General features: G+C 36.7%; 1 pseudogene; it reads left to right on the top strand.

Annotated features, from left to right (window-relative positions):
- The first annotated feature begins 9184 nt into the window (after positions 1-9184).
- Positions 9185-9438, top strand: LOC123568027 (small ribosomal subunit protein eS27-like; annotated as a pseudogene).
- Positions 9439-17268: the final 7830 nt, after the last annotated feature.

Here is a 17268-nt window from a genome sequence, read left to right as displayed (position 1 = left end):
TGAAAGACCTACTCCCACCAACTCACATTTCTTCCAGGCCAAAATACTGGTAGACCCTGGAGAATGGGCAAAATGTCTTTATGTAGAAGCAAGTGCCATTCACCCCCAAAATTACAAGTTTTATCATTTTATACTGGAAGAAAATAAGAGTACTTATATATAAATAAATTCTTAAGCTGTCAAACCAAAGAAAAACACTTCTAAAAATGTTACATCAAGTTTGAACCAAATTTATTGATACAGGTGCACTGTTCAGGACTTATTCAATGTGAAAGTTTAAACTCTAGGGATGGATATAACATTTTACTCTCTGACGACTGAATCCTGGATTTAGTGGTGCCTTATAGAAAATGAAACTAAAAAGTCACTTCTGTGCATTGTAAAAACTTCAGTGTTAGAGTGATAGGAATATTGACACATACTTAAGTGATTTGCCCATTCATCTCTAATCATGCCTCCTAGGAAGCTCCAGAGGACATTCCCACTATCAAGATATTGGGATATACATTAGCAAGGCAAGCACTAGAAACCTGGAATCTTAATGGGTGTTGTCTGCAGACCAGGTATGACAGTGAGAGTTTCTACCATTAAAATGAGCTCCTTAATTTCAATGGGGATGTGTTATGGCATTCCAGAAGGGGAGAGGCACATAAACACTATGCACAGGGAAGAGGGCATAACTGCACCTGCAGCTGTCATCAAAATGGTTTGATCTATGGAGACAGTTATCATGTTAATTCATCACGATATCCCTACAACTGACATAGGTGGCCAGACTCCTAAAGGGTCTCCATATAAGTTAAGAACACACAAATCACAGCAATAACAATCTATTGCTGATGAATGGGGACTGGTTAGAATCACCACTGTGGAGAGTCATGGCCTCTGCCTCAAATCACTGCTCTGCACCAGTTCACAGACCCAGAGTCCCTGAACAGAGTGGACAGTGTAAGAAGGAAGAGTCGTCCGATAATGCCGTAGACAGGTCTCTTTCTCTTACCCTTCTCCAAATGGTACTCTGATCATTTTTCCAGTGTGTCTGTGCATGGGATAGGAAAATACCTAGATTTTTTAAAGTCATGATATATTGGCTGTGATCCTCAAATGCCTTTGTGAGTTACCAGGCAGAGTAATGACTTTTGGAGATCACCTGATGTAAGAGCTTTTGCCTGCATCATCTCACAGTAGGCTTGGTCCCTATAATACCCTGGTCAGTGTTTATTTCCTGCCACTACAGGGTCAAGGAGAAGCTACATCACTAAGATAGGTAGGGAAGGTCATGTTTCCTGACAGCAGATGCCCAGAAGAAATAAGGTTCACTTGAGTAGGTGGTGTCCTTAATGGTGTTAATAATACTATTGTTGGTAATCATAACAATAGTTAACATTGATTGAACTGCTACAAACTCTTCATATTAATTAAAAGTCAGAAACTGGATGAAATAATTTTGAGACTCTTTCTAATATTAGGATTATGTCTCCAGGGCCTATTTGGAATTACTGATCATGCCAGTGGCTGCTTTTCCTCATAGTGTTGTGCTCTCTCAGTCAAATAGTCCTCCTCATAAAAAGAAATTTCAACTGTTTGCCTATTTATCACTTAAAAAATCATTTTTACTTCAGAACAATTTTAGATTTACAGAAATATTGCAAAAGTAGTAGAGAAATATCCCAGATTCCCCACACCTAGTTTTGCCTATTGTGAATTAATGAGCCAATATTGATACATCATTATTGACTAAAATCCATACTTTCCTCAGATTTCCTTAGTTTTTACCTAATGTTCTTTTTCTGTTCCAGGATTCCATCATCAACATCATGCTACATTTACTTCTCATGTCTCCATGGGCTCCTCTTGGTTGTCCGATTTCCCAGTCTTTCCTTGTTTTTTGAGGGCTTTGACAGTTTTGAGGAATATTGGTTAGTTATTTTACAGAATATCCCTCAGTTGGGATTTGTCTGATGTTTTTTTCCTCATTGGAGTGGGGTTTTAGGTTTGGGGAGGAAAACAATGAAGGTAAAATGCCATTCATATCACATCATATCAACAGTACATACTATGATTTGTCTTAGTCCATTTGTGTTGCTAGAAAAGAATATCAGAGGCTGAGTCATATATAAACAAAAGAGGTTTATTTGGCTCATGGTTCTGCAGGCGGTGCAAGAAGTGTGGTGCCAATGTCTGCTTCTGCTTCTGCTTCTGCCTCTGGCTGCTTCCAGTCTGGGTGGAAGGTGAAGTAGAGCCAGCATATACAGAAGTCACATGGTGAGGCAGAGGAAAGGTGCCAGGCTCTTTCTAACACCCGGCTCCCATAAGAACTAATGGAGCAAGAATTCACTCATTACAGCAAGGATGGCACCAAACCATTCATGAGGGATTTTTCCCTCTGTCCCAAACACCTCCCATTAGGCCCCACCTTCAACACTGGGAATCAAATTTCAGCATGGGATTTGAAAGGGTTAAATATCCAAACTATAGCACTGCCTGATTTATCACTATGATTTTGATCAAGGGTCCCTTGTCTAGATACTGCTTAGATCTCAAACAATTCTCCCCTGTAAAGTTTTCTCTGTTCTCTCTCCCTGTCCACATTGTGCTCTTTGGAAGGAAGTTGCTGTGCAGAGGCCACACTTGAGGAGTGAGGAGTTATGCTACCTTTCTCGAGGACAGAGTATCGACATATATTATTTGGAATTCTTCTGAATAGATTGTTTCTTTTCTTCCTTCCCTCCCCTACCATTTATTAGTATATTTAATCATTTCCTCATATAAGTAAATGTCCACACTGAGTGAAGATAATGGATATTTATTTTCTACTTTATAAAACTTTTTATTTTGTTACTGAAGTTATTTCAGCATTGGTCATTGGGAGATCTTTCAGTTGGCTTCTGTGGTCTATTGATACACAATCCTCTTCATTGTGTGTCTTTTTCTTAGCGTTTCTTTATTTTCTGGCACTACAAGATTCTTTAGGCTCATCCTCTATAGTTCCTGTCTCAGTTCTAGAATCAGCCATTTCTCTGAGGAGGCTTGGTTGTTTCTTGCAGAATGGTATTAGAAACCAAAATCTGGGTGCTAAAAATAAAAACCCCCCCTTTTTTTTAACATAGAGTATTCTGTGTGTATTTGAAGAATAGCTCTGCTTAAATCACTCCTAAGCTTTGTGTAATGGACTGAATTGTCTCCATAAAATTTATATGTTGATGAACCATAACCTGCAGTGTGATTGTATTTGGAGATAGCACGCTTAGGGATGGAAGGTTAGATGAGGTCATTAGGGTGGGAATGTAAGCCTACAGGGCTAGTGTATGTATGTATGTATGTATGTATGTATGTATGTATGTATATATGTATGTATTTACTTACTTAGAGACGGAGTCTCGCTCTGTCACCCAGGCTGGAGTGCAGTGGCATGATTTCATCTCACTGCAACCTCTGCCTCCCTGGTTCAAGCAGTTCTGTGCCTCAGCCTCCTGAGTAGTTGGGGTTACAGGTGCCCACCACCACGCCCAGCTGATTTTTTGTATTTTTAGTAGAGATGGAGTTTCACCATGTTGGCCAGGATGGTCTTGAACTCCTGACCTTGTGATCCACCTGCCTCAGCCTCCCAAAATTCTGGGATTACAGGAGTGAGCCACCGCGGACAGCTAGGACTGGTGTTTTTATAAGAAGAGGAAAAGACATCAGAGATCTCTCTGTCACCTACCAAGTGAAGACAAGGTGAGAAGAAAACTATCTACAAGCCACAAAGAGAGGCATTGCAAGAAACCAACCCTAATGGTACCTTGCTTGATCTTAGACTTTAGCCTCCAGAACTAGGAGAAAATACATTTTTGATGTATTACAAAAACAGTCTGTAGTATTTTGTACGGCTGACTAATATATCTTGTGCTATGGCATCCAATGTCATGAAAACTGCAGTCTGACTTCCTTCCTGCCTTCAGCTGCCTCATTGTGTAGATGAGACACATTTACTATTTCCAAAGCCCCGATGCAGGAGAAATACAAATGAGGATAAGTAATAGTTGAGCAATTCCTCAGCCTTTGACAGAAAAGGGTATCTACTTCTATTATGCAGTTTACAAAGAAGTTTACATGAATTTACTTCCTTCAGAGTGATATTTGTAAAGCTGGAATATTACTATAATAATCTAATGGTTTAATGAAAATATTGCCATTTCTAATCGTTTAGCAGTGTATTAACACTAGATGCTTTAAAAGGCAATAACACCATCACCAACAATAACAACAATAAACCAAATGTGCTACAACTTAAAATACAGCAGTAAAAGAGAGTAAAATGGAGTATGTAAAAGTCATACATACTGCATTTCTCTGACTTTCATTTGAACTCAAGTTCATGAGAAGTATGGTGAAGCCCTATTGAGAGAGATAGAAGATACGTCTAAACTAAATTATACAAAATATCTGACTCTGGTTTGAGGCTTGGGGAGCTCAGTAAACCAGAGTTTTACACAGAGCACATAAAATTGTGAGAACTGAGGATGTCATATCTAGCTGGAGTCCCCAGACTGGAAAGCCAGTCTGGGGACAAAACCAACATAGAGAAGACTCGAGAAGTCAGGGCATTGCAGGTAAATGGCACTACAGCCCTGTGATAAAAATGCTTAAACCTCCTCTACCTTGAAATGTGTCAGTTACACAAAGCAATATATCCTCTTTATAGGTTATGGTTTAAGACAATTTGAGTTATTTTTTTCTGTTCCTTGCAACTAGATACAATCTTATACATGCCTAAGAGGTTCTGGAAAGCATATTATGTAGAAAGAAAACTATGATTACAATTTTATTTTTAATTATATCATAAAATTTTGAGGAACAAATAAGTATCATAGAAATTAAATTAAAATTCACATACAAAATTACTCTAGCAGAGTAATGAGTGATAATCAATAATCAAGTTCTACCACTATGTTTATTCAATTCATTAGCAATTTGCTAATCGGGAGGGACTGCTGTCTGTTAAGAATGGGTCTTAGGTCTTGATATTTGGGTCTTGTTATTCAGTTAGACCTAAGAATCTTCTCATTACAGGAAAAAAATTAGGTAATTAAGGCTCTGGGGCATATTGGGAAATAAAAGGCAGTGATTAAGTTGGTAATTTTATGCAAATAAAAATCAAAGCACCAGAAGAGAAAGAATAAGAAAAGGGTAAGACTTTCAGAAAGTGCCAAGCTGTCTCCTGTGATCTTTTTACATAACAAATACAACTTTTTTACTTAATCAACAATGTAGAGAGTAAGTACAAGGATGGCTATACATGAGCTGAACATCTTAGAAAATATTGTAGGGGGAAAAAGAGAGAACTTGCTGATAATACAATACTTGCAAAACAAGCTTTTGCTATTTCCCTCTTGACACCACGTCTGTTGTCTACCAGGGCAATCATATCCAACAGTAATTGTCTAACAATTGTTCCGCACTGAGAAAATTCTTCTGATTACAGACATTAACACGTTTAGGCATTAAACCTCCTCACTGTAATTACCCTTGAGCTTATTCTCACAAATGAATTAATATGCTGATCGCTTGGACTAATACAACCAGCAAAAGGGTGATGAATTGCTTCCAAATCAGATAAAATGAAGCATGACATCATTTAATTAATTTCATGGAAGTGGGGGGTTGAAACAGAAAGAAAACATTTCCACTGGGGCTATCTTCCCCGAATGGGACGTGAAGTAGGGGCAAGAAGTAGGGAAAGGAAGATGAAACCTAGTGTTACTGAAAACATCTGAGCTTTTGAGCACCAGGTTTGTACATTCCAAGACACCATTTGAAACCGTGATGCTTTTGTAGCTAAATGCATGGAGCACAGCTGATGTGCTAATGGACCCTGCTATGAGTGCCCCAGTGGAAGGTGTGAGAAGGCAAATATGCCTGTCTCTCCTTTCTGATGATGAGAATAATTTGCCTTGTTAAATGACTAGCTGGAATTAAAAGGGTGCAAATGTCAGAAACTTATTTAGTTCTGAAATTTTAAAAAAAATCAAGCAAGCAAACAAAAAGCAAGGGCCCATGAATTAAAAGATGTGCTCACAGGGTATGATTAGAATACAAAATGAATTTTTCCACTCTCACACCTATCCAGATAAATAACAAAGTGACTGGGTATATAGAACATGAATGTTCCTGATTTGGATCAAAAAGTGACTTACTTGTGTAACCATAAGGATACTAATTCATCTTCCTGACTTGTGCCCATGTTGTTTAATCACCCAACTAAAAAAGCTTTCGCAGAGCTACTAGCAAATCAATAGTACTTTATTTAGATCATGGCTTGATTTCCTCCACTATCTCCTATCCATTTTTACCTTTTCAAGAATCACCTAGCTAGGTATTTGTAAGGGTGACACCTGGTAGATTTACCTGGCTTCCTTAATTACCTCTACGTAGAATTTTGAAGCTATCTTGGAGACACAGGACTGAAGTATACCTGTTAAAAGTCCCATGGATAATAGGAGGAAAGAAAAAGCTAAGGGCTTTGAGTTATAATTGTTGTCTCATTGGGGAAAACTATGCAGGCCATTACTGAATATAAAGAAAAATATCATCCAAAACTTGACCCCTCCTGGTCAGAAACAAGCCCTCTTGTTAACCCCGGGGGACTGGGTATATTTAAAAACTTTACCTCCAAACAGAAAACTCCTTCAGGCTTTCTGGACTAGACGCCTTCAAGTCCTCCCAACCTCTCCCACAGCTGTGAAATTACAGGGAATCTCCCCTGGGATCTATCTTTCTGCATAAAGTCTTCACCAACACCAGCCCACTCACACTTGTGAGCCCTCAGAAGATCTATGATTCTTGTTTCGCAAACAACCAGGTAAAACTAACCATTTTTTTCAGAAACCCTTTGCTGTCTTCATTATTTACTTTCCTTCACCTCCCTTTTCACTTACTTATGTGCTCCAGAAGAGCTTAATGGAAACCCTTGTCAAAAGTATTCAATTTAGCAATATCCTTCAATTTTATATTATCCTCAATTCACTTACTCTTTATCCAACTATCATTACTTAAAATTCACATACAATTGTTCAACTTGCCGTAGATTTTTATTTGCAAGGCAATTTTTCCCAATACCATTCATGTATGTGACTGTAATGATATAACCAATGTGGAAAATAATGATTGTGCCACTTATTTTATATTCTACTCATTGCTCATGCACCTCTCTAGTTTTAAACCTCTCCCACTGGGACATAAACATAACTTTTCCTCCTGTATGAGGCCTCTCAAAAATTGTCTAAAGACCCCCCTTCTCTTTTTCCCAATATTTAAATCAAACTAATCACATTGTATTACCTACCCCTTCTAGGTTTTTATGGCTTTGCAGTACTGCTGATAATTATTTAAACCCTTTTCAAGCTTTGGCCCTATCCTACCTTGATAATTGTCTTCATTATGGTGATTGTTTTTTGGGTACAATAGATTCTGCTCAATTCACTATCTTGAACATAGCTTCCAATATAAAATCCCATTCTAAAAGAAAAAGGGCCCCAGGACTTATTGTGACTGCAGTTGTGGGAACTGTCACAACTCTCAACTTTTGGGGAGGTTTTACTTACCATGAAATCACACTACAGGAACTTACTGCCTCCTTTGAAATAGCCTTAGCAAAAACTGGCTCAGGTCCATCAGTGCTAGAAAGTCTTTAGACTCACTAGCAGGAATGGTTTTAGATGATACACAAGCTCTAGATTACCTCCTAGCTAAATAAGTGGGAGTCTGTTCTGTCATCAACAAAACCTGTTTTGCCTACCTTAATGTGTCTGGAGAAGTGGAAACTAGTGTCTAAGATATTTTCAAACAAGCCAAATGGCTACACATACTTTCCCAAAGTAACCAAGACTGGACCCAAACCCTAACTGATTGGTTTCCAAAAATCACTTTGTTCCTCCCATTCCTTGGACATTTATTCCCTAATCATTCTTCTTTTAATATATGGTCCCTACCTTTTTAATGTGCTAATTACATTTATATCTTCGAGATAACAACAATTCCACCTACAGATGACTATACAACCCCAATACCAGCTAGCAACAGGAACTGCCACTTACACGGGGCCTATTGAAGGAATCTAGTCTTCCCACTTTGAACAAGTTTTTCATGACCCTTCATTCCCTACATGACAGAGAACAAAAAAGGGGAATACAAAACATATCCCCTTCCACAGCCCCTTTCATCAGGAAGCAGCCAGACAGACCCAATGATCGTCTTCACTATGCTATTTTCCCTTTCTTGAGACCCTGGTAGGCGGCAGGTAGACAAGAGCATAGGGGATTATAAAGGGTCAAAGATTAGACCAAGATACTTGTCAGGGGGAAAATGAGCAGAGCACAGTCCACCAGGTGGCTATCAAGCAGACCCTCCAGAGGCAAAACTCCTTATCTGAAGAATTTAGAAGTAATCGGACTTCCCTATTATCTAAAGTGGGCATTTGATTTCACATTTTGTTTCCAAAAATTTATAAGTACGTAGAATTTCTATACATCTCTGGAATGCATGTATGTCAGAATTCATTGTGCAACTCTTGCTGACATTAAGACACCAAAATGTCCACAAATGTAACCATTTACCATGACCTATGTGACTAATGTGATCCACATTACCCTTAAGCCCCTGCTTTAAGGTTCATAAATACCTCTAAGGAAAATCCACTGCAGCACACTCAGTCCTCTTGCCTAAGTGCCCTGCTGCACTCTGCTGCAGCGTTCTTTTTATCTAATAAAACTTTCCTTTTCAAACCTATACTATTGTTGATAAATTATTCTTACTACCCATGAGCCAACCACTCTCTGCTGACAGGACTCTGACACCTTGCCTGGAAATCGTTTTTTAATTCTTTTATTTTTACAGAAAAAAAAAAATCATGTTCATGTTTTTATCACATACCAGTAAACAAAAGCCTATTATAAGATTTTTTCCATTTTCATTTGTTTTCCTTGAGAAACAGTGTATGACTTTGCATGCAGTAGGTTCTCAACAATTCTTGTTAATAAATTAAATTTACATATATGACAGTACCAGTTTAGTAATCCTACAGTCTGGTTTGTATCTCAGCTAATTGCTGTGTGACTTTAGCCAAACTGTCTGAGTTAAATTTTTTTAACTGTAAAATGAGTTCATTCTACCTTTCTGGTGGTGATGACCTACCCATGAGAACATGCCTCTTGCAAAACATCTCTTTCATTCTTCTCCAGAAGAGGAGAAGAGGAAACCCAAGAAGAAATGCCTGGTGCAGAGCCCCAGTTCCTACTTCAGGGGTGTGAAATGCCCGGGATGCTATAAAATCACCATGGTCTTTTGCTATGCACAAACAGTAGTTTTGTGTGTTGACTGCTCCACTGTCCTCTGCTTGCCTGCAGGAGGAAAGCAAGGTTTACAGAAGGATGTTCCTTCAGGAGGAAGCAGCGTTAAAAGCACTCTGAATCAAGATGAGTGGGAAATCATCTCAATAACCACATTTTGGATTAAAAAAATGAGCTCATTCTAACACACTTATAAGCTTGTGTAAATTTGATGGAGAAAACATAAGGCAGCTTGCACTCAATAAATATTGATTTTTTTTGTCACCAATTGTTGAAATTGCCAACATTTATTGTTAGCATGGTTTTATCAATTTGACATGTTGATCTTGCATCAATTTAACAAACACCCACTCCAACACCTGGATACTTCCCTCCTCCCCCTCTGGTCCTTGACCTGTCGCTCTTACCTATCTTCAAGCATTTTTTTGTTTATTCATTTGTTTGCATAGCAGTGAGAATAATCATTTTAAAATTTGAATAGGATTTATCATGCCCCCTACTTAATGTCCTTTGCTAATCTGACTTTATACTTGATGAATTCCAGACTTCTTTCCATGGCTATATTCTTTTACTCTGTGGAAGACCAGAATATACCACACCAAAATAAGATACACCTCTTTGGTATAAGGATTTTGTTGAGCTGGAGGCACTTAAGAAGCAGATGCAGAAAAGCTCTCTGCCCTTCCTCTCTTGCCTAAAAGCAGGACACAGATTTTCAAGGAAAAATGATATCTCCCTACCTGTTCCTTCTAGCAGGGATAACACAGGTTAACTACTGAAGACTACTTTAGACCCATTTTGGGCCTGGAGATAGCACTAGGGGAGTTTACAGTTAGCAAGTTTTACTAACCAGCCTTTATCTGCCATTTGTTTGACTTCTCACAAGTGGCCACCCTTAGAGAATCAAAGTCCTTTTTTTCTGACTTGTCACTTTTCCAAAAATATACTGCTCTTTACTAAAGATGCTATGTAATTTAAAGTCATCTCTTTGAGAAATTACTCATAGTCTGGGTATCTCCCACGTATACATGAAGTATGCATGTTGATAAACTTCTGTTTTTCTCTTGTTAATCAGTCTTTTGTTACAGGGACCATTCCAACTAAAAACTTCTGAGGGTTGAGAAAATAATGATTTTTTTCTTCCTCTACCTTCCCAAGTCATCTATACTGCTTTTCACCTAATTCCTATTCAAAGATAAAAACAATGGATAAAAGCAAAAAGAATGAGCACAATGTGGAAAAATGTTCCTGTCCAGTAAGGAACACATGTTAGAATAGAGTCTCAGCTCTGGGTGAGAAGGTTGGACAAGAGAAGTGGGTCTTTTAAGGCCAAAAAATAAAAATTAAAAAAAGATCAGGGGCAGGGGCATCTCTAGTTGATTTGAGGAGAGCAAAGTCTCTGGTGCTGCAGGTTACATCTAAGCTGGTTGGTTTAGGTGCACGCTGGGATGGGCTGAGGTGGCTTATGCTGAGCATGTGAAGACCGCATTCAGGATGGCGGCATCCAGCTGCCTCTGCTAATGAGGGTGCCATGTCAGAATCAAAATGATGGTGCCCAAAATGATGATCAGGTCTGCACCATGGCTCACAGCCCAGATGGCCAGGTCAGGGTTTGTCGTAGTCACACTGGCCTCCTTTCAGTTAAACATACGTGCCTCAAGACTTCTGCATATGCTCTTCCCTCTGGATGTGGACCATTCTTTTGCTCTTCACATAACTATTTCTTCAGGTTTCACCTCAAATTTCAGACCTTCAAAATTTACCTAACCACTTTTTTTTTTTTTTTTTTTAAAGAGGTTTTCTTAAGAGGTCCAGCCAAGGCTGGAGTGCAGTAGCATGATCTTGGATCATTGCACTCTTGACTTCTGGGTCTCAAGCGATCCTCTCACTTCAGCCTCCCAAGTAGCTGGGACCACAAGGGATCTCACTATGTTGCCCTCCTGGGCTCAAGCAGTCCTCCTGCCTCAACCTCTCAAAGCGCTGAGATTACAAGCCTGAGCCACTGTATCCGATCCCCAACTACTTCTTAATCCCCTAGTATCATTCTCTATCTCTGCATGTTTTTCTTCATCACAATTTGAAGACTTTGTAATTATTCTACTTATATACTTTGCACGTATGTACATATGTACATATGTATGTATGTATCTATCAGTTCTGTATCCTATTAGACTGTAAGCCACATATACAGGCTTTAGTAAAAGACAGAGTTGCTTATTCACCTAATTTCCTTTAATCCAACAGGCAAAGGGAAATTTATGATGCTTGAATTGCTGTCAAGCAATCTAGTTGTATTTAGTTCATAAGTTTTAAAGATGTCACTCACATTTTTCAGGGAGTATTAACAGCAGATCAACATGAATGTTCCTTTAGGAAAAAAATGAAAGCTTCATTTTTGTATGCATAGTGTTACTATTCATATATTTGTATGCAGTGCCTTTGGAGCAAGCAAATGTCCTCTAACTGCAATTTCAGCCTGGTCAAGGTAACAGACCTTTTTCATTAAGTACTTCCAAATTTCAAATCTATCCATGAACATGAAAAATCTGTGCTAATTAAAGCCTGTCATATAGGTCAATAGTGCAGGGAGGACTTGGGAGGTTCCCAGGACTTAAAGGAGCAGACTCTGCATTAAATATAACTAGGATTTTCTACACCACACAAGGCAAGATGTCACTTCATTCTGGTTTTGTTACATGAGTTAGGGACAGCTGTTTAATTGTTCAATGGGATTTTCACCTTGTAAATGTTGATCAATTTTTGTGACTAGAAAAACGGAAACTACCCAATGTAGAGAATATTTGTAGAACAAACTTAGTGGGTAAAAATCCCCATTTCTTTTACATCATCCTGTCATGTGCTTTAAAGATTTCAAACTCAAATGTCTTCAGTGGTCTGGCAGAGTGTTATTTTTTATTAACAGGGAGCATTGTGCAAAATAGAGAGCTTAGGTCTAGCTACAGAGGGCAGCCACTGCCAGTTCAGGCAAATTCTTGCTATGCAAGAAAAAATGTAATTTTGTCAAATTTTCTAACGTTTCAAGAGGAGCCAGTTACCAACATTTTTCAAAAATTAAATATATATATTAAATACTTGTAACTAATTACAAATAATTAAAAATGTTATATGGATGACATATAGGCTAAATGATCTCTACCAGTTTGTGATTTCTGTAGTAAGCTTTGATTTTACCTTCTAGTGCTGCTGTTTATTAAAGATGTAATGTGATTCACATGTGTATTTTAAAATTGTTTAGTAGATACATTTTTTAAAGTTTAAAAAGGTGAAATCAATATAAGTAATGGATATTAAGCCAATATATCCAAAAATACTATAATTTCAACATGTAATCAGTATAAAAATTGAGGACATATTTTACATTTTTTTGTTATACTACATCTTTGAAATTTGATGTGTATTTTACACTTATATCTCAATTTGGACACTGAGTTTTCATTGGAAATATTAGATCTATATTTAGATTTTATAAAATGTACAGTCAAAAAATAGATTTGTATGTCCAAGTTTTCCCAAACAGCCCTAAGAGTTTTCTAATAATTGAATTGAGTACTAGTTTTAAAAACTAAATTAAATTAAGTAAAACTAAAAATTTAGTTTCTCAGTCACATTAAGCCACATTTAAGGTGCTCAATATAGCTAAATGGTGCTATTGACTACCATAGGGAACAGTGTAGCTCTAAGGCTCTAATTGTGTGCTTCAGAATTTTCTAAAGAAGGGGAGAAATGTTAAATACTAAGGGAGAGGGAAGATACTAATATCTCCATTTAAATACAAGAAACCAACTCTCTAGGGCCTAAGTCAATTCCCTTTTGGTATTTCAGACTGGAAATTGAACATTGATGAGCAACTCTGAATGAGATTCTCTTTTGCCTCTGGAAACACAGCTTTGAAAGTCTGAATGATCCTATTTCAGTTTGTCTGAGATGTCACCAAATTCATCTTTGAATTATTCATATTCTAGCTTCTTAAAAATTACCAAATGCCTGTTTACTATTCAAACATATACTGATAAATGCAATGTTTCAAAAGTTGAGTACCACACCATCCAAATACCCAACTCAACTACAAGAGATAATTTATATATATATTTTGTGTGCATCCTCTCCTAGCTCACACACACAGTTATTTATGTGTTTCAGTGAATACCTATATCTAGCTCAATAGGAAGCATTCAAATTTGCCTTTAAAAGCTTACTGTGTTTTATGTTGGATACCCTCGGAGTTCAGCAGAATTTTCTCTTAGGGAGAGAATGGCTTTTTTGATTAGGCAAAACTTTGTTGGAATGCTTTTTAATTGCAAAATGTTAGTATTGTAGATATAGTCTGAAAGGAAAGAGTCATTACAAAAAAAGTTAAATTGATTTGCCCAATATAACAGATGAATATTAAAATTTTGAATCCTTTCCTGGAAAGCTGTGGTTTGGGATCAGGAACTGATACAATAGTGAGGTACAGAAAGCAATCCCTGAAGAGAGAAAGCCTGACCAGGCAACAGGACAGAAAAAAAAAAACTGTCAGGAGAGAAATTGATCTACAGGTAGGTCTAGGTTACCTACATGTGGTAGAGATACCCTAGGGATTTAGAGCTAGAAAGTCTTATATTAAGTATTAATTTGTTGCCTCTCTGTGCCATGTTATAACCTTCTTTACATACTCAAAAGCAGTTGTCTTGGGAATACACAATAGCTGTGTATAATTTTTTTTCTGGACAATGAAGGAAGAGACTGTCTATTTTTTGCCTTCAGCAACATGGATTATAATAATGAGCCAACTCAGAATGTAAGACCAGAATAGGAATCAAGAAGCCTGTAGAAGGAGGGTAAAAAGAATCAACATCTTGATAATCCTTGGGGTATTGGGTAGAGAACTTGACTACCCACAGTACTTGAGATGGGGCTCCATAAGTTTATTTAAATTAAAAAATACCTTAGAGGACTGTGTAACATTAAAGTAGCAGATGTCTAGATGACATATTTATTTAAACATGTTTTGTTTGTAAATGTTTGAAGTATATGTGTCTTAAAAACAGTTTCAAGTTGTACAAAATGCTTAGTCATATTCTCCCTATTTTATTTTTAATGACTAAATATTCCACTGCATTAATAAACTATACTTTAATCAGGTTGTTGGATATTTAGGCTATTTCCATTTTTATTAAAATAAATTATATGTCATGACCATCCTTGTATAGAGTTTTTCTACGGATAAATTTCTAGACATTTAATTTCTGAATTAAAATGGCTAAATAAATTAATTTAAAAAGCAAATGTCATAGGTTATGCCAATTTATATTCTGACTCACATCTCATGAGAAAATCCCTTTTTATGTTATGACCATTATCTACCTTCATAACATGACTAATCTGAGAGAGGAAAATTAATGCCTCATGATTTTAATTTTTATTTCTTTTACTACAGAGAATTTGAATATTTTCATTTGAATATTTATTAACCAAATGAATTTCTTCTTGTCAAGATGGTATAATTAATCTCATTTTGATGCATATCCTCTAAAACTATAGCAATGCCAGATAAAACACAAATATAGAAACACAGGAAATAGTTGAGTTAAATACACATTTATCAAGATAAATATGATTGGAAAATTTTCCTTTGCTCATTTTTATCTTGTATTAATGTTTCCAATATTGATTTGTCAGAACCATTTACATGCTAAAGTATAATTTACTGTGTATTTTTAATTTACTGTGTATATTACAAATTATGAATTTCAATGTAATCTTTTGATCTTTTTTTGATCATATGCATGTTTTCTTTTTCATGTTATTAAATATTTTTTAGTCATTTCCACTAGGGTTTCTTTTTTTGTTTCATACTTAGAAGTTCTTCAACATTATTTAAATTTTTTGTTTTGTTTTGTTTTGTTTGTTTTGAGCAGAGTCTTGCTCTGTCGCCCAGGCTGGAGTGCAGTGGCATTAGTTCACTGCAAGCTTCGTCTCCCTGGTTCACTCCATTCTCCTGCCTCAGTCTCCTGAGTAGCTGGGACTACACGTCCCGCCACCACGCCCAGCTAATTTTTTTGTATTTTCAGAAAAGATGGGGTTTCACCGTGTTAGCCAGGATGGTCTCCATCTCCTGACCTCGTGATCTGCCCGCCTCAGCCTCCCAAAGTACTGGGATTACAAGTATGAGCCACCATGCCTAGCCAAAAGTCCAATATTCTTAATTACTGTGCTTGTATCATAACTTCTCAATAACTTTTATATAAAGACTTAAGTCAGTGCTAATAATTAGGAATTGCAAAGTTTACTGCCATTTGCAATTCCCCCCCACTCATAGAGTATTTGACATTAGATCCAACAATCAGTATTATTTTTTAAAAAACCACAGCCCTGTTTTCTATATTAGCAAAATAAGTCAATATTCAAAAGTCAAACGCTATTATGAAAAATTTCCAACATTTTTTATGATAGTTCATAAAATAAACATTTCTTTTGCTTTTTTGCAAAATTAATCATAGGCAGCAAGGATATGTAAAAAATGGAAGCACAAATGTCATCTTGGCTGAAATTAAGAGAAAAAATATGTGTAAATTGTGTCCTAAGGAGTGAAGGTTGAGCAGGGATATGGGCAAAAGTAGAAAGAAGATAGCCATGATTGCTACCTTCAAAAAGAACCAGTAAAGTGCAATTCTCCAAAGTGAACTATATATTCTGAGGTGAAAAATAGAGAATTCTACTTGAAGAAGCAGGACCTAGATCTACTTGTGGAAGCAAGACTTAGATGCATTGAACTTCTCTATACCCATTGAGTTCTGAAAAGCAGGAATGTTGAGCAGAACAAAGAATTTTTTAAATGAACAAACAAAAACATGGGCAATGTTTCAGGTAGTAACTGTGCCTATTTTGAAGGTTAGGGAAATAGAGAGGAAATTTCTTTTAGAGTTTGACAGCTCTCAGCCTTTTTCTATGACTAAGGAGAAGTAAAGAATAAAATAACTCCTAAAAAAGTTTTGTTAGCCAAGACACAACTCCAAGCTATTCCCTACAATTGTCTGCAAATAGCTGGAAAATTTACTTTATTGAAAGACAGGTTATTATAGAGAAATTAACAGAAGATCAAGACAAACATACCACAAAACATGATGAAAACAAATGGAAAACAAATGACAGCTGAAGAATACTCAAAAGGAAAATGTTGTCATAAAGCAGATGAAAACATTACATTTCCTCATGCATTAAAAACGTAAGCAATCATATCTATGCAACAAGAATATAAAGCATATATTCAAATACTCAGGAATAGATGATGATAAAACAGAATGGAATATAGTAAGTCCCAAGTAAGTTCTCAAAGATAACACGAGCATGAAATAATAACAGGTTATAATACTTTGAATAAAATAAGAACCAGAGTCTATACTGATAGTAAACACTACCTAAATAAATATAAAGTTATTTGTTATAGTAAAATGCCTCACCCCTCTCAGTGCATGTGGGTAAAACATAAGTAACAATATATATTACCTAAATAATAAGGTGTATCTAGTAGATGTTCCTTAGTTACCAAGGTGTCTCTAATAGATGTATATCAAACTTTATTGTTGCGGGAAGTCAGGGACCCTGAACCGCAGGACTGGCTGAAGCCATGGCAGAAGAACATAAATTGTGAAGATTTCATGGACATTTATTAGTTCCCCAAAATTAATACTTTTATAATTTCTTACGCCTATCTTTACTGGAATCTCTGAATATAAATAGTGAAGATTTCATGGACATTTATCACTTCCCCAATCAATACCCTTGTGATTTCCTATACTTGTCTTTACTTTAATCTCTTAATCCCATCATCTTTGTAAGCTGAGGAGGATGAATGTTGCCTCAGGACCCTGTGATGATTTCGTTAACTGCACAAATTGTAGAGCATGTGTGTTTGAACAATTTGAAATCTGGGCAT

The sequence above is a fragment of the Macaca fascicularis genome, chromosome 12, assembly GCF_037993035.2.
Source record: "Macaca fascicularis isolate 582-1 chromosome 12, T2T-MFA8v1.1".
In the NCBI taxonomy this organism is placed as follows: domain Eukaryota; kingdom Metazoa; phylum Chordata; class Mammalia; order Primates; family Cercopithecidae; genus Macaca; species Macaca fascicularis.
This window is presented reverse-complemented; position numbering and strand designations above follow the sequence as displayed.